General features: G+C 40.5%; 1 protein-coding gene across 9 annotated transcripts in view; it reads right to left on the bottom strand.

Moving 5' to 3' along the window:
* The window catches only part of KAT6B (lysine acetyltransferase 6B), a 190,055-nt gene that overhangs the window by 130,237 nt on the left and 35,444 nt on the right, over window positions 1-24,374 (bottom strand). The window lies entirely within an intron of this gene.

Here is a 24,374-nt window from a genome sequence, read left to right as displayed (position 1 = left end):
CCATTTAATAATAAAGAATACATATTGTAACATTAGTGAAATTATTATTTCTTAAAACATCACAGACACAGATAAATCACCATTTTAGTGCAACCCCTCCTACTATTTAGGAAAAAACATGTGGATCTGATGAGTTACATCATGACAGAAAAGACAAGGATTGCCACAACATTTCCCTATCCCAAACTGACCCTCCACGTCACAAACTCATAAGGTCAGCTCAGCTCAGCAAGGCACCTGGGCAGCCAAAACCAGAACTCAGAGGTTGACTGTCGGCTTCCGGCCAAAGGCAGCACTGGAGCAGCAGCACCGGCTAACACTGAGGTCGAGCTGGCAATGGCAAGGTGGCAGGTTTAAAAGCGAGGCTGTCAGGGATTGCCAGGACCAGAAAAGCTGTTCCAAGCCTACCGTAGCAAACACAACAAGGACCACAGCTTTCCCTAAACAACTCATCCATTTTCACCTCCCACTAATCTTACTCAATAAATCTTTCATGTTCAATTTAACCTCTTCATACAGGGCTCAGTTCCTTATATTCATTGCATGGGGATAAATACTAGGACCTCCTACTGACCTCCTTTGAAAAAGAAGTAGTTATTTGCAAATGTTGGCAGGCATAAAGTAAAAACAAAGTTTGTAACATAAAGGTAATTTTGAAATTCAAACATTTATATGCCAAAAAAAAAACCCCAAACCCCACACAACCCAGCCCTGTGTTCTATATACTTAGCAAAAGATTTTAATATACATATCATAAAACCCTTAGGAAATAGACTTAAAGTGACTATTTTTTAAAAAAAAAAATCAAACTAATGATGGTACAAAAATACTTGGTAACCAAACAATTAAATTTAAAGCATGCGCCTACTGAATCGAAGTCAAATTCCTAAACCTGACATTCTCAGCTCTTTGTGGTCTGCCCATAACCCACCTTTTCAAACCGTACTTCCTATTGCTTTCCCTTTCCATCTGTTCTATGAACCTGTTTATGTGGCTACACTGTTCACAGTTCCACATATCGTCCTTCGTCCCTTCATCCAAAGGGGAAAGGGAAAGGAAGGTAAATCCTCCTTCCTTTCCTCCCACATCCCTTCTTAAGCATCACAGGTCCAATTTCTACCACCCAAAATGACATCTTAGCTAAGAATTCTTCCTGGATTTCCCAAGGAGCATTCTCTCCTTCCTCTATCTCCCACAGACCTGGCAGTCCTCTCACAGTAAGATACACTCTGTACCTTTTTAATAGTTATCTTTGTTTATATTTTATAGCATCACCACTGAACTCTCCGTGTTTGTCTTCCGAAGGTACTCTTACTAATGGAGACACACCCACACTGTGTTCTGTTTACACACAAGGATCAGGTCTCCAGAGCAGAGCAGACCCGGCCTCCAACCTCATCTCTTACCTGCCTGTTACAACCCTCAGATTTAAAAGCCCATTTACTCCTTTGGCTTTCCTGGTTAGGGGAAGTTCTCTGTCCAGACGACACATTTTCCTTTTAATGGCACTGGCTAATAATGCTACTTGCCTAGACCTATTTTCTGCCTCACCATACAATTCCCTATCCAAACAGTGGAAGGGGCACCACCAACCAGGCTTGCCCCTGAGTGGGTGGATGGTAATCCTGCAGTAATTACCCCTGGCTGACCTGGTGCCACCTTGTTTGACTGAGACCTTCATTTTCTTCACACTGAGAGTAACTGATGGAGTGACTGGCCCTGGGCTCAATCCTGCTCCCCCTTTTCTTAGACCTCAGGGCTCAATTCTCTCACACTGAATCTTCTTCACAGCTACTCAACTTCTTCACGGAGCTGAACAATCTCTCAAGTCATCCAGGCCTTAAAGTTCTCAGACAAAGCTGAGCATCAAGTGTAATAGTGGAGGCAGAAAAATGGTTCAGATTACACAGATGTCCTGCCAACTATATCTCATCTAAGATACACAGATGGATAGATAAACTTCATTGCACAATAAGTGAATATATTTTCATGGTTAAAATTTTAATACAGATGATATAGATGAAATCAAGTCTCTACTGACACCTTCTTAATCCCATCCCATTGTTTTCTTAGAGTCCTCTGTCAATACATTTACGTATCATTTTTCATTAAATTTAAAATCTTGTAGCTTGTTTATGCTTCATTAGGAAAGAAAAAAGTTTACTAAACTATGTCACCAATTGTTAAATACACTGATTTCAAAGATGTTAAAATGTGAAAAACATGTTTTAGAATCTACGAAATACAATATATCTAATTGAAATTTATTTTACATATAGATTTCAATGCACAATCATACAGACTCCATAAAATGCAATACATTTAGAAAGAAACAGATCTAGTTTTGAGGAAGTTTTTCTTTTTTACACAAATGTGATACTTTTTAAATTTCTTTTTCTTACTAAAAAGGTATCTGAAACACAGTTTCCGACATCAGTTGCATATAGATCTACCACATTTTTTTCAGGTATGGCACAATGTTGCATATGCTGGCTATACCACTGTGCAGTTAGTTGTACTGATATTTCACCATTACCAACAATGTGGGAATAAGTGTGTGTCCATATGTATTTTGCTAGACCCAAAATTATGTAATCAAAGAGAGGCGACTTTATTGTCACAGATATTGACAAACTATCCCCCAAAAGGTGTGAACAATTTATACACTCACTATATATAAAATATACCCATTTTCCCTCACTATTGACAAAATATTATTAATCTTTTTAATTTCTGCCAACCTAATGGGAGAATATTCTATCTGATTGTTTTGCAGAAGGTCCTTTATGTTCTCTGTATTTATCCTTCGCCTATTCGCAAGACCTATTTTCTCCTGGTCTCCTGTTTGTCTTTTAATTATATTTGCTGTTTTACCTTTGGTAATACAGACATTGCAAATCTTTAAAAAGTCAAATTTACTAACCATTTCCCATCTGTAACCAAGATTACTCACACAGAGGTAATCTTTTATTCTAACAGGTGACCCATTCTTTGCAAACCCCACTGAGTTCTGGCTGTGCTTGGGGGACATGGTTGTATAGTACATTCCCATAAGCCACACTCTGGGGAATTTCCACACAGCTCACCGCTAAAAATGACAGGTGCCAGCCAGTGCTCTGCCAACCTGTGAGTGCTATTTCAGGAAGGACTAGCCAGTTCCCTTCCTTAATGTCTTAGACAGAGGCCTGCCCTGTTCCAGGCTATGTGTACTGAACCAGCCTGGTCAGCCTGACATTGTGGCCCGAGGCCAGAGACCAAAGACCAGGAACAGAGAGAGGCAAGCATGGCATGCCACCATCCACAGCTGAGCTCCTGAGCCACGAGAGCCTGGACACCTTGTGTGAATACTGCCAACCCATCCCCTGGGCTCCCTCAGTCTCAATGCAACAGGCAAAAACCAACCCCAAGCATTGGTTAACTCTGGTGACTAGATCCTGACAGGCCCAGCTGCCAAGACACAGTCCATGTGACACAGTCCCCTGTCCCGAGGGAACCAAAGGAGAAAAAAGGCTAGCTCTTCTCCCTTCACATGTGCACCATGAGATCAGATCATTAACTCCTGTGTCCAGCTCCCCTCCCTAACTCCATAGCTTACTGCTCCTCGCCTGTCTAAGCTTCATCATCCAAGTCCTCATAACTCACTGAACTGCCAGAAAGAGGGCCCAGAACAGTTAGACTCTGAGTTCTCTGACTCCAAGCAGCACGAAGTGACCTCCAACTAGTGGTTTGGTTGGAAGACACGGGGCTACAAGTTCATGATCTACTTAGCAAAAAACACAGAACTCAGGGTTAAGTAAGGTGGCAGCTATACAGAGCAGGAGAAAATGTAGCCAATTTTCTGTGGCTTCTGTTGTCCTTGGATTCCTAAGAACACAGCCAATGGAATGGGGGGAGGTCTTGCCAGTTTGAAAAAAGCTAAATTTGTCGCAACTTTTTAAAAATCTGACTTACCTAACAATCTCTGTTTAACAGAATATTTATATACATTAGATACTCCTGCTTGTTGAGCCAAACTGAGCATTAGCAAGCACTCCCTCCTTACGCAGGGGAGAGGTAGTATTTGGGGGGAGAGTTCCATATCCAAGTTCTCTACCTCCAGCTTTCCAGAGCCCTGGGAAAGTCCACCTCTCAGAAGTGGTGAAGACTGAGGGGTGTGCTCAAAAACATCTGCAACTCTCAACAGTGTCTCAAAGTACACACCTCGAAAAATCCCAATCCCACCCAATCCTGTTCCACCTCAAGTTAATCATGAAAGACAGAGTTGATACACAACTCAATGCCCCCAGATGCAAACAGTTCCTCCGGTGCTATAACAGCCCCAGCCACCCTGCAAAGTACTGAAGCACATCCTGATGTTAACAGCTAGGCATTTGTGCTCTAAAAGGTACCCCCTTGGACAGAGCCCGTCTCTTGGGCTATCAAAGAGTCCCAAGGAAGACTCAAATAGAAAGTTCCTTGACAAGCTCTGTTCACCTCTGGCCTTCACATTTAGTACAGTTCTTTACACATAGGAAACATTTTCTAACCATTTGCTCAATTAATTATACTGGAATTATTTTTGGAATGAATACCTGCCTTCTCAAAGGAATTCATTTCTTCCGATAAACTTCTGATAAACTCACATCTTTGTGAAAGGGGTTTCTCTCTATGGCTAACAGCAATACTACCCACTATGCACTTGGAATTTAACCAGCCTCAACCTCCCAATGAAAAACGGGGAACTTGAGAGCCCAGGATTCCATTATACTGAAGAGAGATTTTCTACATTCTCTAGACCTGTGCTATCCAATACTGTAACCACCAACCACATGCAACTATTTAAGTTTTAATTTTAAAGAAAATTCGAAATTTAAATTCCTCAGCTTCATTAGCCACATTTAAGTGTTCAACGGCCACATGCGGCTACCATATTAGACAGGCAGATACAGAATATTTCCATCATTCTTTTGGTCAGCACTGCTCGGGATGCACTATAAATCTTGAAAACCCCAAAATTCTTAACTTGTAGCCAATGAATATCAGATCATCAAAGTGCCATAATAAAATTTAAAAATACACTGCTCCTTTACTTAAAACAACAGACGGAAACACTCTCACAGATGAGCAGAGCTTTTATAGATTCCTCTCATCACAATGAAAAACTTCAACACAGAATAATTCTCATCTATCTCTGGTCACCAAAATTAGTACACTATGCAGGAGTCAGCGCATACTTGGAGCTGCACGAATCTCTTTCTGGATGAAAAAAATCTGGTTAATTGCCATTTAGGGAACTAATTATTATATAACCCTTAAATACAGCGTGTAAACATCTAGAAACTTTTCAACCCAAGGATTTCAAAATGTATGCATACAAAACCAAAAATATCTAAGTTTTCTTAGAGTTCATAATTTGAAGCTAAGAGAAAAGTTGCAATAAATATGTTAAGTATGTAAATTAGAACAAAGGAAACCTCTATGTGGGGCAACCCTCCCTCTCTCCACTAAATGATAACATTCCTTAACAGATAATAAACACACATATAAGCAGTGAGAGAAAAGAGATCTTTCCATTTCTGTTATAGACTTCGAGGAACATTGAGACTTCAAGATAAAAGTCCCAGGCAGCAAAGTTCTAGCACTTTGATAAAAGTGCTAGTGCTATCTAGCAACAGAAAAGTCTTCCCCTCACAGTGAGACAATGAGAGGGATAAATGACATCAAAAAACAGACCAAAAACCCAGGTAGATAATGATGGACAGAAGGAAAACCTGGAGATAAAAGATAAAGATAGCTTATTCAGGAGTGTCAAGGTATAAAACAGTGCATTAAGATCTAAATTTCACACATTTTTGGTGTTTCTGATGTGCTTTTCTTATCAGGATGTGCACCCAACTGTCTAATAAATTGAGCTCTAATTACCCAGTCATTCACCAGTTCTTACTGAGATGTGTACTCTGCCTTACGCAGGTGTACATTCAAGTGGATCACAAACAACTTGACTTTCTTTAGATTTCTACTGGATCCTAAAGCCTAAGACTTCCTACTAATGGAAAGGTCAAAGAAAATACACCTGTAAATACTGGCAGGAGGGCAGCTGGAGATATTAGGGGTGGCCAACAAGTGGGAACTTGGTGATGTCACTGTTTTCCCTTCACACCATCTCACAGCCCGAAAACAATGAACATCCTTTTAATACCTGACTCCAGTGTCCTTGAAGAGCTATTCATCATCATGAAATAAAACTGTATTTTCTCCTTTGGGAACATACATGTTTTGTGATAAGACAGGAATCCTTAGACCATGGTGGATAAAACAATCCTGGGCTCACATACTGACTTTGACTTTATTAGAAAATTTTAAGTGGTAAAACGTTCATCAAGGTAAGAGAGGAACAAATAAGAAAACTGTCCCCTTCCATTCTACACATCGTTACTTCAACTCTGTTGCCAATTGCTTCTAATTTTTTAAAATAAACTCTCAGGAACTCAAATGAAAACAGTGCATGAGTCACTCTCTTGAAAGCATTTAAATGATGAGGAATACATTACCATATGCATACTATAATTCACTGAAATTTTTATCTAGCTCTTTTTAATAAAGAAACCCACATGATCATCAAAAGTATATTATAAGCATGTTACAGATTCTGGTATGGATTTCTGTTTTTTTATGACTTTTTAAAATGTATTTATTTTTAGAGAGAGGGGACGGGAAGGAGAGAGAGAGCGAAACATCAATCAGTCACCTCACACCCCACCCCCCACCCACAAGGGGCTTGACCTGCAAATCAGACACGTTCCCTGACCAGGAACTGAACCAGTAACCAACCCACTGGGCCACACGAGTCAGGGCTGGTACATATTTCTTAAAATTTGGAAGGAAGTATGTGAGCCAAAAGAGCATTAACATATTAACCCTCAGAAGAGGTTTAAAACATTAAAAACAAAATATTTTAACTAGAATTTATCAGATTTACCAAAAGCTTCTTTATCAGGACATTAGAAAAGAAATTAACTTTTTAAACACAGACAACTTTTTAAAGTAAGCCATCTTACAAACTGTTTATGTAACAAAATCCAGGCATGCTGGCTACAGCATCTCCAGTGACATACCTAATTACCACAAATTACTATGAAATAGGTCTGGAAACATGTGGCCCAGGTAGAAAAAGTCTTTAATAAAGAAAGCTTTCTTTCTAAATTATATCAGTATTCATAAAGTGGAACAACTTGTTATAGACGCATGGCATTAGTTTCATATTTAGTAATACCTTTACTAATAAGAGAGTACGTCCAAATATCACACTTCTTTTTTTTTCTTTTAACAAAACTTGATTATCAAAGACTAGAATTGAAAGGCACAGAGATGAGTTCCAAGATATCAGAAAGAGGATCAGTGGAGAATGAAATCATTGTTAAATATTAACTAAAAATTAAACATGCCAGAAAATATAAAATATGCATCAGACAGCTGTAGGATGAAGTTAAGGAAAAGAGGCAGTGAGCAAGGTTAATTTAACAGTAAAAGGAGAAATAAGAAGAATATGTTCAAAAAGGGGAGGGAGTCAGAAAAAGAAATTTTAAAGAAGGGGCAGGGCTCCAGTCTCCAAGTGACGTGAAGGAGAGGATCCCCATTCCCACAGCCCCAGCAGACACATCCAGTTCAGGTCACAGCTTCGGGCAAAGGAGTGGAGAATGAGTGAGAAAGTTCTGACCCATTCTCCCATCCCATGTCACCCAGTAAGGGTCTAGATTGAGACTGCTTTCAAGGTCATGACTGCTTCCTCGGCAGGAAACCTGGTGTGATAGTAGGGCTTCTGTAAAACTCTAGCCTCACCTGTGTGCTAGCTGGTGTGTGCTAGCAACATAGCACTTAACATGTGAATTCTGTCTGAGACAACATACAGTTGTTTTTAGTATAATCAATTAATTAATCAGAAGTATCAGTGAATGATACCAGATTCCTGTGGATTTTTTTATTCTCGCCTGCTGAGAGAAAGAGGGAGAGAGAGAGAGAAACACCGATGTGAGAGAGAAACATGGATCTGCTGGCTTCCTGTACACACCCTGACCAGGGTTCAAACCCACAACCTGGGTATGTGCCTCAATCAGGAACCAAACCTGCTACCTTTCAACCAACTAAGCCACACAGGCCAGGTTCTTGTGTTTTGAAAGAAGAAAAGTAGACTGCCCAGGTTATAGCACTGAAAACCCTGCATCCAGGGAAATCTTTCAGTTTCAGGCAAACCAAGGCAGGTGGTCATCACAAGTAAGATTCCAAAGTTGGTTAACTATACCAAGATGATGCCCTAACAAGGGCCGGCACTGTGTAGACTGGCTAATACAAACCCATTCATTGCCACTGCCTTCTCCTTTGCCTTCTAACCAAACAGACTAAAAAGCTACATTCTTGACCTCTCAGATTACTGGCAGCTAGTGAGGCCATGTGACTTAGCTCAAGTAGAAGCCCCTGGGGAGAAGAGGGCTGCTTCTTCCTGAATAAAAAGAAAAAGCGTCACCAGAGGAAAGCTTGGGCCTACCCTTAGCTGCTTCCATCTTTTCCCTGCTGGTACAAAGAAGTGATGCCTACATGGAAAAGTGACTTTGTGAGAATGAGAAGAGGGTGATGAAGACCTCAGTGCTAAGGAAGGTGAAGCAAAAAGATGCAGTGACCCTGAGTCCCAATGGTGTTGTGGCATCGAGGGCAGCTAGCTACACCAGCCCTGGCTGCAGTGCCTATTCCTGACGGCTGCCAGACTCCTGACTGTCCAGTCTCCACTGAAGCTTTCTATTATTTGACTTGAACATATCCCTAACTTATATTATCTGTGAAACTTCTTAAGAAAGGGCCAGCAGGCCACTCCAGGCTTAAAAGTAGTCATGGGAAACAACTTAAAAAGAGTAAACTATTGTCACATTTTAAAGCACTTTTTAATAGTAGGTATATATGTATTTGACCAAAAAATAAATAAAAGTTCGAGGATGGAGTAACGCTTGAGTGACACGGAATGGGGAGTTGCTGGGTATATAACTAGGTAATCTTTTAAAAGATGAAAGGTTAGCAGTTTTCAAAAACAGGAAATATGTGTGAATGGCAAGTATACAACATTAAAATGACCTCGGAATCTCACGCGGATTTCTTGGAGACATCCCATTTTGAATCAATAAATGCTTTTTCTTTAAAAAATTATCCCTCCTTAAACTTCTATGCTTCCATATCTGACAATGAGAATTTTATAAACCGAACTTTCCCTTTTCTCCTCGGCTTCCATGATGTTTAGAACTAAATTATTCTAAACATAGGGTTTGTCTTTGCTTTCATCATAATTATTTTTATTACTCTGAAAAAAAATTAGTGATCAAAATTAGAACTACAGAACAACCATCATTTAGAACCATCTGAAACAGCTGAATGGAAATCCTACAACTAGGGATATAAGGAAGCCACATTGGCAGGAGGAGCAGAGAGAATGAGCTGGTCCCACACCTATATGTGATAGATAAAAAGTGGGAGGGATATCTTTCTTGGCTATGGAAGTCTCTCTGAGGAGTGGGGGTCCCAGTCCTGCACAAGGCCCCCTAGGCCAGGGTTTTGGTGCCAGGAAGGTAAGTCCCCATAACTTCTGGCTGTAAAAACCAACAGGGATTGAGACTGAGGCCAAGGGAGATGCAGGCTTCTAAAGTCCCAGGTAGTTCCTCTTAAAGGGCACACACACAACCTTATTCAGACTCACTCCCCCTGATCTCCAGCACGGGGGTAGCAGTTTGAAAAGCACCAGAGACATACCAGGAGGAACTGAATTTTCCAGCATCAAGCTGAGAGGTGGGGGGTGGTGTGGGAGGTAGCTTTCAGCCAGACACTGGTGCTGGCAGAGGCCACTGTTCCTTTCATGAGCCCTCCATGCAGAGCAGGCAGGCAAGCACCATATCTGAGACTCGATCAACCTGGCTGACACTGTTTGCCCCACTCTGTGATTCCCTGAAGTCCTGCCCCACCCAACTTTTGGGCCCATCTATGCTGTTTCCAGTAGCTTTTCTATACGAAGGCCCTGTCTTGGCTCATGCTTCAGATTTTCCTAAAATCTCTCAAACAAGCAGCATCTGGCCTCAGCATGCCCAGTACCTCTCACTAGTAGCCCCAAGCCTGGAGATAGAAGCAGACAGCCGTGGTTCACAGCTTGGCCTCAAATGAGGACCTCCAAGCCTGGCACAAGTAGCAGCCATCTGCAGATTGCTTTGTAGCCCCAGGCAGAACAAAGGTGGTAGCCGAGCTTGGCCTGCACCTCCCGAGAGGAACCAGAGCCAGTGTACCCAGTGGACAGCTTCAGAAAGTGTTGAAGTACCATCTTCACAAGCAACACACTCAAGGGGTGGACGCAGCAGGCACCTGATAACTGCTGAAGTAATTACTGCTCCATGTGGTAGTCCCCTGCTTAGCTGACCCTTCACAGTCATCAGAGGTTGGTGGTCAAGTGTTACAACCAGTCCTTGTGCTGACTGGCCTGCAGATAAATCCCTCCCACTGGTGTGCCAACAGCAATCAAGAATCAACTACAAAAGGAAGGTGAACACAGCCCACACATGGAGCGTACCTCGAGGGCCCAACAGTAGTGATGGGGAGGCTGTGCCACGGGAACCTACAAGAAACCTACTACATTAGGCCACACTACCAAGACAGAGTCATAGCAGCTCTACCTAACACATAATAACAAACAGGAAGGCTGCCAAAATGAGGAGACAAAGAAACATAGCCCAAATGAAAGAACAGATCAAAACTCTGGAAAAAGAACTAAACAAAATGGACATAAGCAATCTACCAGATGCAGAGCTCAAAACACTGGTTATTAGGATGCCCAAGGAACTTAGTGAGTATTTCAATGGCATCAAAAAGGACCAGTCAGAAATGAAAGATACTCTAACCTAATTGAAGAATACATTATAGGAAATCAGGGATCGGGAATATAAGGAAGGAAAAAACAACCAATCAGAATAGCAAAAAGAAAAAAAGAATTTAAAAAAAAGTGAGGACAGTGTAAAGAGCCTCTGGGACAACTTAAAGCAACTTTCACATCATAGGGGTGATAGAAGGAGGAAAGAGGCAAAAAAGTAAACCTATTTGAAAAAATAATGACACAAAACTTCCCTAACTTGGTGAAGGAAAAAGACACACAACTCCAAGAAGTGCAAAGTCCCAAACACAAGGAGTCCAAACAGGCCCACACCATGACACATCATAATAAAAATGCCAAAGGTTAAAGATCGAGAATCTTAAAATCAGCAAGAGAAAAGCAGTTACCTAAAAGGGAGCTCCCATGAAACTGTCAGCTGATTTTACAAAAGAAACTTTGCAGGCCAGAAGGAACTGACAAGTAATATTCAAAGAGTTGAAAAGCAAAGGACCTATAACCAACAAAGCTATCATTTACAATTGCAGGATAGACAAAGAGCTGCCCAGACAAGAAAAAATTAAAGGAGTTCATCACCACCAAGCCAGTGTTGTATGAAATATTAAATGGTCTTTTTTAAAAAGAGAAAGTTTAAAAATATGAACAACAGGACTTCCAGCCAAGATGGAGGTGTAGGTGGAAACACTGTGCCTCCTCCCACAACCAAGTTTAAAGACAACAAAGTTTTAGTAACAAAAACGCAACCAAAACACAGAAAATTGAACTGTACAGAAGTCCAACAACAACAACGAACCCTTCAGCCAGACTGGTGAGAGGGGCGGAGCAAGCAGCTGACAGAGCGGGGCTGCGCAGGAAAATCAGCCAGACCGACCCAGATGTACAGGCAGCAGTTGGCAGATCCCAGGCATGGGGTGGCAACAGGTAGACCCAGTGAGGGCACAAGGCGGCTAGCTGACCGCGGTCACACATTTGCGTGCAGATAAACCAGGCAAAGGAGCAAGCAGTGACACAGACTGCGCAGGCCCTGGCGACTTTCAAGAAGCAGCAGAGGGAACTGCCATTGCCCCTCTCTGACCCCGACCCCACATACAGCATCACACACAACCCAGCGACGTGAGTCTCCCCGCCCTGGTGAACACCCAAGGCTCCACCCCTCATACGTAACAGGCTCGAACACACCAAAGCATTAATGGCTCAAGAAGAACTTAAAGCCCCAAAGCCAAAAACTCTAAGTGACCAACAAATAGCCAACCTATCAGATGCATAGTTCAAAACACTGGTGATCAGGATGCTCACAGAACTGGTTGATTTGAGTCACAAATTAGAGGAACATACGAAGGCTAAACTAATTGAAATGAAGGAAAATGCACAGGAAACCAATAGTGATGGAAAGGAAACTGGGACTCAAATCTTCCTTCTGAGTGGAACAGAAGGAAGAAAAAATTGACCAAACAGAAAAAAATGAAGAAACAAGAATTCAAAAAATGAGGAGAGGCTTACGAACCTCCAGGACATCTTTAAACATTCCAACATCCGAATTATAGGGGTACCAGAAGGGGAAGAGGAAGAGCAACAAGTGGAAAACTTATTTGAACAAATAATAAAGGAGAACTTCCCCAGTCTGGCAAAGGAAATAGACTTCCAGGAAATCCAGGAAGCTCAGAGAGTCCCAAAGAACTTGGACCCAAGAAGGAACACACCAAGGCACATCATAATTACACTAGCCAAGATTAAAATGAAGGAGAGAATCCTAGAAGCAGCAAGAGATAAGGGGACAGTCACCTACAGAGGAGTACCCATCAGACTGTCAGCGGATTTCTCAAAAGAGACTTTACAGGCAAGAAGGGGCTGGAAAGAAGTATTCCAAGTCATGAAATCCAAAGACCTACAGCCAAGATTGCTCTATCCAGCAAAGCTTTCATTTAGAATGGAAGGGCAGATAAAATGCTTCTCAGATAAGATCAAGTTCAAGGAGTTCATCATCACCAAGCCCTTACTGTTTGAAATGTTAAAGGAACTTATCTAAGAAAAAGAAGATGAAAAATATGAACAGTGAGAGGACAGCAAACTCAGTTACTAACAACCACACCTAAAACAAAAGCAAACCAAGAGGACAGCAAGATCAGGAGCAGAACCATAGAAATGAAGATCACATGGGCGGTTGGCAACAGGGGAGTGGGAGGAGGAGAAGGGGGGAGAAGGTACAGAGAATAAGTAGCATAGACAGTAGGTAGAAAAGAGACAGGGGGGAGGGCAAGAATAGTATGGGAAATATAGACTCTAAAGAATTTGTGACAGGTGGACATAAACTAAAGGGGGGGAATGGTGGGGGAGGGGTGTGCTGGGTGGAATAAAGGGGGGAAATAGGACTACTGTAACAGCATAATCAATAAAATATATTTTTAAAAAATATGAACAATAAAATACAATAAAGCCCTGGCTGGGGTGGCTCAGTGAATTGAATACCTGCCTGCAAACCAAATAGTCGCTGGTTCGATTCCCAATCAGGGCACATGCCTGGGTGGCAGGCCAGGTCCCCAGTAGGGGGGCACTTGAGAAGCAACCACACATTGATGTTTCTCTCCCTTTCTCTGTTCCTTCCCCTATAAATAAAATCTTTTAAAAATGGCAATAAATATGTATCAACAACTGAACCTATATGACAAAACGAACAAACAGAACAGAAAGACTCATAAATAGAGAGAACGTTTTGATGGTTGCCACATTAGAGGGAGGTTTGGAGGATGGGTGAAAAATGGTGAAGGGATTAAGAAGTAAAAGTTGGTTGTTACACAATAGTCATGAGGATATAAAGTACACATAGGGAATATAGTCAGTAATATTCTAATAACTATATATGATATCAGATGGGTGTGAAATTTACCAGGATGATCAGTTTTTAAGTTACGTTATGTCTAATCACCAGGGTGCATACCTGGAACAAATATTACAATGTATGTCAGCTGTAATTGAAAGTTTAAAAAAGATTAGTGTATTAAATACATCCTAATAACCTGGGTGATCCAAAATCAGTTTTGAATGCAGGCACTGTAGAACTACCACCTACAACAGCTTCAATGAGGCAGGGTCACTTTTTGCAGCACCAAAACTGCAGTAACGCCTTGAAAAAAATTACGTATCTTCCAATCTTGGCTAAATCATCATCCCCCTTTTCTAAATTTTTTCAATACATTTTAACGAGTTTTTCATTTCAATTGGGGTCTTTGAACCATCACATATTTAAGCATCATTAAAAGTATTCATTTGTACAGCATTCAGCTGCCCACACAGACACACAAAACCTTAGTTCTACATTATTCTGCTCCAAGATACCCTTGTGGTTGGCTAAATTTTGCCTTGGAATAAAAGGTTTACTTAAATGGGAAATAATTCTGTATGATATCTACTAAAGCATAACTCCTCAAAATAAAATTTTGTCTTAGCACTTAAAAGATGCCTAAGAAATAGTAATTCAAAAAGCACAAAGAAGACCAGAGTTTGATAAAATAAGTCTTTTTTTGAAAAAAATGTCATGTCAGTCACAAAGAAAGAATACATATTTATATATCTTTCACATTCTATATATAACAGAGCAGACATCATCCTAAGATACTGAACCCTATTTTTCCACTGCCATCATAAAAAAATGTGATATACATTTTCAGAGTTCTTAAAATAGTGGGCAATGTTGACATAAAGTTGTAAATGCAAATATTTGTTCCCTTCTTGGTTTATAAGTTTCAGGATGATAAAATTCTATATAGAGAGCCATTATTTAAAAAGGAATCTATTTGCCTTGTAGGATGCTTGAGGTTGTATATTTATTTGAGATGAATAAAATGGTGCATACTCCAAAGAAATGGGAATTAAAATTTTGAATTTTATTGGTTTACCAAGTTCCTCCTGGGAAGGAAATAAGATTTCATTTGGCAAATGTAAGAAGCTCCTTCAGATGATAACATGCAAGAATATGTAGCAGTATAGTAAAAATTAATATCTCCCCTGACTGTGAAAGGAAGGAAGAATGATATATGATGAAGAGACAGCAAACTGAGAAAAAGACAATTTTTCATTACTTTGATTTTAGGGTCATTTGATACCATAATGGTATTCTAATAACAAGGTTCCCTCATTATTTTGTTTTTTTTAAATGTTGTTGTTAATATATTTTATTAATTATGCTATTACAGTTGTCCCATTTCCCCCTTTTATTCCATATCCACCCTGCACACCCTCTCCTACCTGCATTCCCCATCTTTAGTTCATGTCCATCAGTCATACATGTAGGTTCTTTGGCTTCTACATTTCCTATACTATTCTTAACCTCCCCTTACCTATTTACAACCTACCATTTGTACTTATTCTCTGTACATTTTCCCCCTATCTCCCTGTCCCATTCCCCCACGGATAACCCTCCATGTGATCTCCATTTCTGTGATTCTGTTCCTGTTCTAGTCGTTTGCCTTGTTTTTTTTTTAAGGTTCAGTTGGTGATAGTTGTGATTTTCTTGTCATTTTACTATTCATATTCTTTATCTTCTTTTTCTTACATAAGCCCCTTTAACATTTCATATAGTAAGAGCTGGGTGATGATGAACTCCTTGAACTTGACCTTGTCTGGGAAGCACTTTATCTGTCCTTCCATTCTAAATGATAGCTTTGCTGGATAGAGTAATCTTGGATGTAGGTCCTTGCCTTTCATGACTTGGAATACTTCTTTCCAGCCCCTTCTTGCCTGTAAGGCCTCTTTTGAGAAATCAGCTGGCAGTCTTATGGAAACTCCTCTGCTGGTAACTGTCTCCTTTTCTCTTACTGCTTCTAAGATTCTTCCTTATCTTTAATCTTGGGTAATGTTATTATGATGTGCCTTGGTGTGTGCTTCCTTGGGTCCAACTTCTTTGGGACTCTCTGAGCTCCCTGTACTTCCTGAAAATCTATTTCCTTTGCCAGATTGGGGAAGTTCTCCTTCATTTTTTATTCAAATAAGTTTTCAATTTCTTGTTCTTCTTCTCTCCTTCTGGCACCCCTAAGATTTGCATGTTAGAATGATTAAAGATGTCCTGGAGGTTCCTAAGCCTCTTCTCATTTTTTCAAGTTCTTGTTTCTTCATTCTGTTTTGGTTGAATGTTTCTTTCTTCTTTCTGCTCCAAACTGTTGATTTGAGTCCCAGTTTCCTTCCTGTCACTGTTGGTGCCCTGTACATTTTCCTTTATTTCGCTTAGCACAGCCTTCATTTTTTCATCTAATTTGCAACCATATTCAACCAATTCTGTGAGCATCCGGATTATCAGTGTTTTGAACTGTGCATCTGATAGGTTTGCTATCTCTTCAATGCTTAGTTGTATTTTTTCTGGAGCTTTGATCTGTTCTTTCATTTGAGGTTTTTTTTTTTTTGGTCTCAACATGTCATAGTAAGGGGCGGAGCCTTAGGTTTTCACCAGGGCAGGGCAACCCACATCACTGCATTGTGATGCTGTATGTGGGGAAGGGGTCTGAGAGGGAACAATCCTGCTTGCTCAGCTCTTGGCCGGCTGTCAGTTACTTCCTCTGCTACCCGCAAGCAAAGTGGGTCCTTCTGGTGCTGATTTCCAGGTGGACAGGTTTGTGTACATTCTACGACCCTGTGAGTCTCTCCCAATGAACTCTCCCATGAGGCTGGGAATCTCTCCTGCCGCCTCAACCCAGACAGGTTTTTTCAGTCAGAGTCTTTGAGGCTTTATTTCCCACACACTGGAACCCTGACTTGAGTCTCCAGTTGTCTTGCTCCCCAATTGTTCCTCCTGGTTTATCTGCATGTGAATGTGGAACTGCCTGGTCCACCAGTCACCACTTTGCCTGCCCCAGTCCTCCAGCCGCTGCCTTGACCCAAGTCCTGTCCACCCACCCCTCCCACCGGTCTGGATGAATGTTTCTTCTTCTTTAACTCCTTGGTTGTCAGACTTCCATACGGTTTGATTTTCTGTCAGTTCTGGTTGTTTCTTGTTTTTAAATTTGTTGTTGTTCTTCTTTTGGTTGTGTGAGGAGGCACAGTGTGTCTACTACCTATGTCTCCACCTTGGCCGGAAGTTCCTCATTGTTTTAATATGCTACTCATGCAACTAGCTGAACAAAATAGAGGAACAACCACTGCTACTGTTTACTTCTATACTAATCTGGAATCTAGACCTTAAGCCTGAATTGATTTCTTATCATAACCACCTCGATCACAAACAACTAACAGTTACTGAGTTGTTCTGTGCCGGGGACTGTTCAAAGCAGCCTGTGTGTGTCAACTAATTTAATGTACCAAACACCTCTGTGAAATGAGTGCTATTATCCTCAATTTGTCAAATAAAAAGTTTAAATTAAAAGTACATATATCTCACACAGATATCAATTGACTTATCTCAAGAATTTACTTGAGAAGTTACTGCTAGTAGTAACTTCACTTACTACTAATATGTCCAGGACTCAAAAACAGAGTCGCCTCTACCTGTAACTTGTTTAACTTAAATATGTATATATGTACATTCTAGGCCATGAGGTAAAATATATTATTTACTTTGAGTTACCATCAAAAGTTGGAAAGGCATACATGCACAGGATTATTGTAACCAGTGGTCTTGCAGTCTCCATGGGAATGTGAATGCAAAAGATGAACTCACTCAGGTGGTTGCTGATGGCTGTCCTGTGTTCTTTATGTCTTTAATGATTGATAGACTACAAGTCAGTGTTCTTAAATGACTTTAGTCCCTCGACAGCCAGTCTTGAAGCCAACAAAGATTGAATGCCTGCTGTATGTCAGGCATTTTTCTAGGCACTAGCAGTGAGTAGAACAGTCGTGACTCTTTGAGAGCTTACATTTAAACATGGTACCAAGTGAAACCACAATCCCTTCAGTTTATTAAGTGATAGGTGCTTTAAAGATTTCATAGAACTAGCCTGGAATGGCCTGTCTAAAACTGTGACATCAGAGTTCAGACCTGAGTGAAACTGAAGATGTATCTTTGCTTCCGGGAAGAGTGTTCCAAGCGAAGGAGCAAACCAAGCAAAAGTCTCCTCTCAGAGGCCTGCCTGCCTGCCTCTCCTCTCATCCCCTATAACCCTTCCTGCACACAGGAGCCTCAGTGACCTTGAAGCTTTTATTTTGAAAAAATCTCAAACCCACAGAAAAGTTGTATAAATAGTGCAAATTAACACCCACATGATCTCAATAATTTGCCATCTTCTATTCCTTTTTTTCTGAACCATTTGAGAAGCTGCAAAAATCAAGACCCTCACCCCCTTAAGAAAAAGAACATTCTTTTCATAACCACAATGGGTTACCAAACTTAGGAAACTTAACACTGATACAATACTATTATCTAATAATCAGTCCATATTCAAATTCTACCATCTATCCCAATACTGTCCTTTATAGCAATTTCCCCCCAATAACAGGATCAGACATTTTCTTTAGCCGCCATGTCTCTCAGTGATTTTAAAAACACAAATCCGATTGTGTTGTTCCCCAACTTTAAACTCTCTGCTGTTCTCACCTGGTTCTCTCAGCTCTAGCCACATGGACCTCCCTTTTCTCCAGCAAACACCAGTCCTGGACCCTGCCTCACTGAGCCCACCAGCCCTTCCCACAGCTGACCCCTTCTCACCCTTCCGTCTCTGCCCAGGAACTGTCCAGAGCACCATGCACAGTTCACACCTGGTTTTTCTCTCTCTTGCTTCACTCTTAATGTCCTTTATATCTCTTCACAGTCTGTGATTACCTTGTTGGTTTATTTGCTTATCACCACCTCTCCCAATGGAATATAAATTCCATGAAAGCAGGGGTGTCTCTGAGAAGAGTGCTTGACTGAGAGTAGGTACTCAATAAATATTTTTGAATGAACAAATGAAAGAATTAGTAAGTAAACAAACTGATAAAAACAAAAAGTGGCCATGTCAAGGACATCAGTGTGCAAGGCTGCACAGGGAGAGGCACACGTCAGTAAGGCCCCTTCTCTCCCACAGGACAGTACAGTACACACGCACAGCTGGCTGCACTGAACATGACATTCACCCTTAGGTAAGCACTGTGAGGGCTACAAAAACAAGTAAGAACAAGATGGTTTAGCCTGCCAGAACAAGGTGGTTTAGTGTGCTAGAGAGACACCCCCCCCCAGCTCGAAAGAGGACAAATCCACAGTGTTATAAAGAACTGGCTGTGGAGTCAGAGGACAGCATTTGACTCCCCTCTGTAGGCCCCTAACTCTCTCTAGGCCCAATTTCCTCATGTTTCATAAGGATAATGCCTACCTTTTAACCCATCTAAGAGGAAAAACTGCTGCAAGAAAAAGAGTGGGTGGCAGGCCCTTTAAAACTGAAAGGAAAACATGCTTCTTAACAGAAGTGAGGAGGAAGTAAATTATGGCACACAACTGAGCAACAGTAAATTATTCTTTTTAATGATAACCTAAGTGAAGTGCCCAGCATCATGTCTGACACAGACTAGGTACCATATTTTGCTGTGCATAATGCGCACTTTTTTTTGCCCAAATTTTTTAGGGAAAACTAAGGGTGCGCATTATACATGGATAGTACTAATTTCATAGAAGTTTTTAAATCTTCTATTTATGCTTATATGTTAAAATTGTAACTCTAGAAAGCAATAATGATATCCATATCAAAATAATACCATTTATAATACAAAAAGCAATATCTAAATATAAATAAATATGTAAGTAAATGCTAACAAAACCTGTAGACAAAAGCTGCTTCTGGGCACAAGGCTCCCACCCCTGCAGTGGGTGGAGAGGCTGCATGACCATTGTGAGAATTCCACAGAAGCAACTGAAGCGCAGGCTCAGCCTCATGACCCATTAAGCTCTCTTTCAACTCTGAGATTGTATAACATTTTTTAGAGTTATTTATTTTTAGAGAGAGGGGAAAGGAGGGGGGGAGAGAGAGAAAGAGAGAGAGAGAAACACTGATGTGCAAGAGAAATATCGATCAGTTGCCTCTCGCATGCCCCCAATTGGGGACCCAGCCTGCAGCCCTGACTGGGAATCAACCCAGCAACCTTTTGTTTCACAGTCTGGTACTCAATCCACTGAACCACACCAGCCAGGGCTGAGATTCTATAACTCTTTTAACTGGATTATGCATGTCCCTATGGTAGGCAGTACAAACGATACAAATAAGTTTAAGATATCGCCCCTATCTCTAAGGAACTTACAACCAGCCTTAGAATGCCAAGGCCCAAAGAACCAGAGAGTTACATGCAGTGTCAACGAACAAGTGGACAATAAAGATCACAGTGCTGTAGTGGTTCAGAGGAGGACAAATTACTAGAGGTCAGGAGACTGTCAAAGGAGAAGTGAAAAGTCCACCAGGATGTGGAAGCCGTGTAACATATGGCAACTTGAAGAGTGTATTCTCTGCCAATTATCATTCGTGGTGGTTTTCTTCTGTCACTGCTGATTCTGGCCTCGACGTGACACACACAGCCATGAACTGACATCTCTAGGACAGACGGCACAACTAAGTATTGCTCTAATGTCCACCACGGGCTCCAAAAGCATGTGGTTACTTGGCAAACATTTTGCTGCAAAGAGCAAGGTAACATGGGATAGTGCAAAGGAGACAGGAAGGCCTGCGGAAGAATCCCTTCCCAGAGCTGCAGGGGAAGGGAGAGCCCACGGGAGAAACAATCAGGCTCCCGGAGCAGAGTGCACAGGGAACGAAGACGGCAGACTTAAAGAGGGAACGACTGGGGAACTAATTTCCGTTTCCATTTGCTTTCTAAGGACTCAGAGGCAAATTAGGTAACCCTGAGTGCAAAACTAATTTTTAAAATGTGAGAGATTTAAACAAATTTTGTTTTTATTTGACTCATCCTACAGTTTTCCATCTGTAGATGTCTACAGATTTACCTTAGCAATATTTTTATAATACTGGGTGACTGGCTTTCTTACATACCTAAAATATCTTCCCCAGGGTTATGTAACACAGGCTCTTCTTTTAACCAAATTCTAGCCTAAGACATCGATAGATCATGTCTCTTCCACTACAAACATTTACATTGTCTGTAGCAAAATAAAAATGAGAAGATCAAATGGATCTATTTGAAGTTAGCTAATAACTGGTGGGGAGAGTCACCGGTGATCAGTAAATACACAGATTTTTGTTTCCACTCATCCTAGATGGAGATATGGAGTAACCCAATCTACTCAACTTCAAAACATACACCAAGGTCTACAATTCCAGTAACATGCCCTTGGACTTTCAACTTCAGTCTCACATTTAAAATCTCTGTACATTTTTTACCCCCAATAAAAGATCAGAAACGTGATCATTCAAAAACTCTCCAAGTTTGGTGAAAACCTGTCCAACTGTTTCTGGACAGATTGTATGTTTCTGTGATGGAGTAACACATGGAAACTTAATTTTGGCTGATAACATAACCACTTGTACTAATTCAACAGAGGTGAGCAAAGAGGTAAGGTCTCTGTCTTTGTGGAGCTTTTCCATCTAGAAGGGACAACTGGAAAAAAAATAACCAGACAAGTACATAACTCCAGACTATAAGAACTGCTAATAAGTATAGCGTACTTTGTTAGAATCACCAAAGGTACGGCATTCAGACTGAGAGGTTTGAGGGGATTAGGGAAAGCCTTTTCAAAGGACGACATTTCAAAACAGAAAATACTGATGAAATAATAGCATACTTTTTAAAAAGCAACATACACAGCTGCAGATATGCTCTGCAGTATGTATTTTATGCTTTAATCTATATGCTTTATAGACTATAGTTAATGTAAAGGATATACACATAAACAAATCTGGAAGAGAAAAACAAAAACAAAACTGCTGTTAGAGTGCTGAAGATTATGGTCAGTGTTCACACTTCAAAACTGTTCGTTAATGTTGTTATATTATGTTTACCACAATTAAGACAAGCATAGACATGGAATCTGATGTCTTAGGCCGGAATTTGGTTAAAAGAAGACAGCGCGTATTATACATAACCCTGAGGGACATAGATTGATTATTAGTAAGGTCTAAAATAAATCAGGTACTTCAGGTGTATAAGAAACTCAACTGCCTATTATATCATTTTTACCACAATTAAGACAAGCATAGACATAGAATATGAAGCCCAAAACTTTCATTTTACTCTTAAGCCTGATGGAAGAACTGTGGCTGAGTAACAAGGCCAACACCATTAAAGTAACAGCGTGGCCGAATGGAGCATGAGCCTTGGAGCCTGAGAGGCCTGGACTCCAATACAGCCCAGGCACTAACTAGCTGTGTGACACTGGACAAGCTACTTACCCGCCTTGGAAGGCTGTTTTATCACCTCTAAGATGGAGCTAACGAGACTTGTTGCCTCATGAAGTTGTTATGAGGATAAAATGAAAGAGCACATATGAAGGGCCAAATCCAATAAGGACCAGCACAGAGTATGTGCACAATAAAATTAAGTAAACATTATGATCATTACTAGCATATAAATTTGGATGAAAAAGTGGGCTTTGAATCAGGTCTCCTGGGACCAACTGATGACCAAACTAGAGACATTAGATGGCTCCTCATCAATCACTGTTAAATTATTTCTTTATGATAATAAGTAAATCAAATATGGCTACAGCCATTTTCTCTGAGGCCACCTACACTGTACCCAGAGCAAAACCAAAAAGACCAGTCCAAGAAAAATTCTGCTGAAGGAAAAATGAGCCACACAATTTGGCAATTTACTGAAAACAATTAAGAACCTCTTTATTCAAATAAAGCCTCTTGAAACAGCTTCCAGAAATCAGGACAGAATCCATATAAAAATAATGTCAGATTCAAAACAAAATAGCCCTACCAACAAAAATTATACAGCTGAAATTTGCCAAGAGATTATATCACTAAGGCATGCTTTTAGTTTCCAGAATATTTATAAAAAATAATCTAAGAAAATAACAACTCTATTAGTCTATCATACATCTTTAAACATAGACTCTGTCATAAAATGTGAATGCTTCTAACAAACATTACGCTATTTTCTTTAACTTAAACATTAGGTGAAAAAAATCTTTTCAAACATTCATCCACACTCAGTAAATCACTGCTTTAAGTCATTCAGTTAAATGAGCAAAAAGTAAAAATGTTTTTGCTAACTGAGTTCCACAGGAGTAGAGAACAGTGTGAAAAGAGGAAGACTCTCACTGGTGCTTTCTTGAATACCTGGATTAGACGGACCACCCTTTAAGAGTCTTTCTGTTCTTCGAAACCCAAACGAGCCCACTTGGAGCAGCTGCTCACTGACCAACTGGTCTGCAGAACTCACTGAATGACAAAAGGTTACCTTAATTCAATAAGATAATCAGCACACATTTACCCACCACCCAGAGTCTAACCATCTGCAAGGCGGCAGAGCCAAATGCCTATAAAACAACTGGCAGCATACAGACATGTCCTTGTGTCCCTCATGTCAATATAATGCCCCTCATGACAATGAAATTTCTCTTAGCAACAGCTAAAAAAAAGCTGAACTTTCAGAAATTTCAAGATATCATGATCCAACAACTTGTTAGTAAGTTATTTTTAGTGCTACTGAGATTTCCAGGCCAGATGGGTTATGTGTTTTATTCAATTGAGTCTTGTCCTGGAATAACAAAATGTGAGACACACAGGATCTGGATCCTTTCATTGTTCAAAAGGCAAAGTGACCTAGTGGCTTCTAAATAACAGCAGGAACAATGTAGCAGAAAAGAAAAGAGACAAAGGGGGAAAAACAACAACAAAAACCCAGTACTAGAGCAACTTCAGAAAAAGAAATCAGTAACAATTTAAATTGCAAAATCTGACATCTGCCTTAGGCCAGGATACCATTCAGTGAAACATGCTGTAGTGATCAAAACTACCAAATAATAATAAGGATTATAATTCAACATCGAAGTTTTAAAAAAAAGACACAATGGGCACTATAAACAAAATTTACTGCATAAATTTATATTCTTTCGCACACATTACACTTAAATCAGCACATGTGGTATTTCCCAAAGTGTCGGGGATTCAAGAAGCTTTGAGGTGAGACTTGAGATATTTGAGGTGATCTGAAAAAGAAAGAGCCAGAAAGCTGTTCCCTTTTCGATTTTCTCTCATCCCTCTCACTGAGTCAAGGAGAAAGTCTCTGGTGCTGATAGCTTTTAACTCCTCTCTAATGTTTGCTGATCTTCCTTTTGAGAGCAGGCTTCAGGCTCTAAACCTTCAGGTAACAGTACCCAGCCACATTTTAATAAAACACTTTAAAATAATGTTTACACTTACCTCTGTTTATGACAACGAACACTTGATTCCCACTTATGGTGATGATATAGGTCCCTTTCGGTAGATTCACCAATTGTTAACACTTTTGCCTCACATCTTTACACCTGTGTCTATTTATACGTATATATTTATATGTACACTTTTGCCTATGCTTTCTGCTGAACCATTTAAAAGTAAGCTGCCACAGCATGACACTTCGCCATTAAATATTTCAG

The sequence above is a fragment of the Sturnira hondurensis genome, unplaced genomic scaffold, assembly GCF_014824575.4.
Source record: "Sturnira hondurensis isolate 20B ecotype Veracruz unplaced genomic scaffold, ASM1482457v3 Scaffold0008761, whole genome shotgun sequence".
Classification (NCBI taxonomy): domain Eukaryota; kingdom Metazoa; phylum Chordata; class Mammalia; order Chiroptera; family Phyllostomidae; genus Sturnira; species Sturnira hondurensis.
This window is presented reverse-complemented; position numbering and strand designations above follow the sequence as displayed.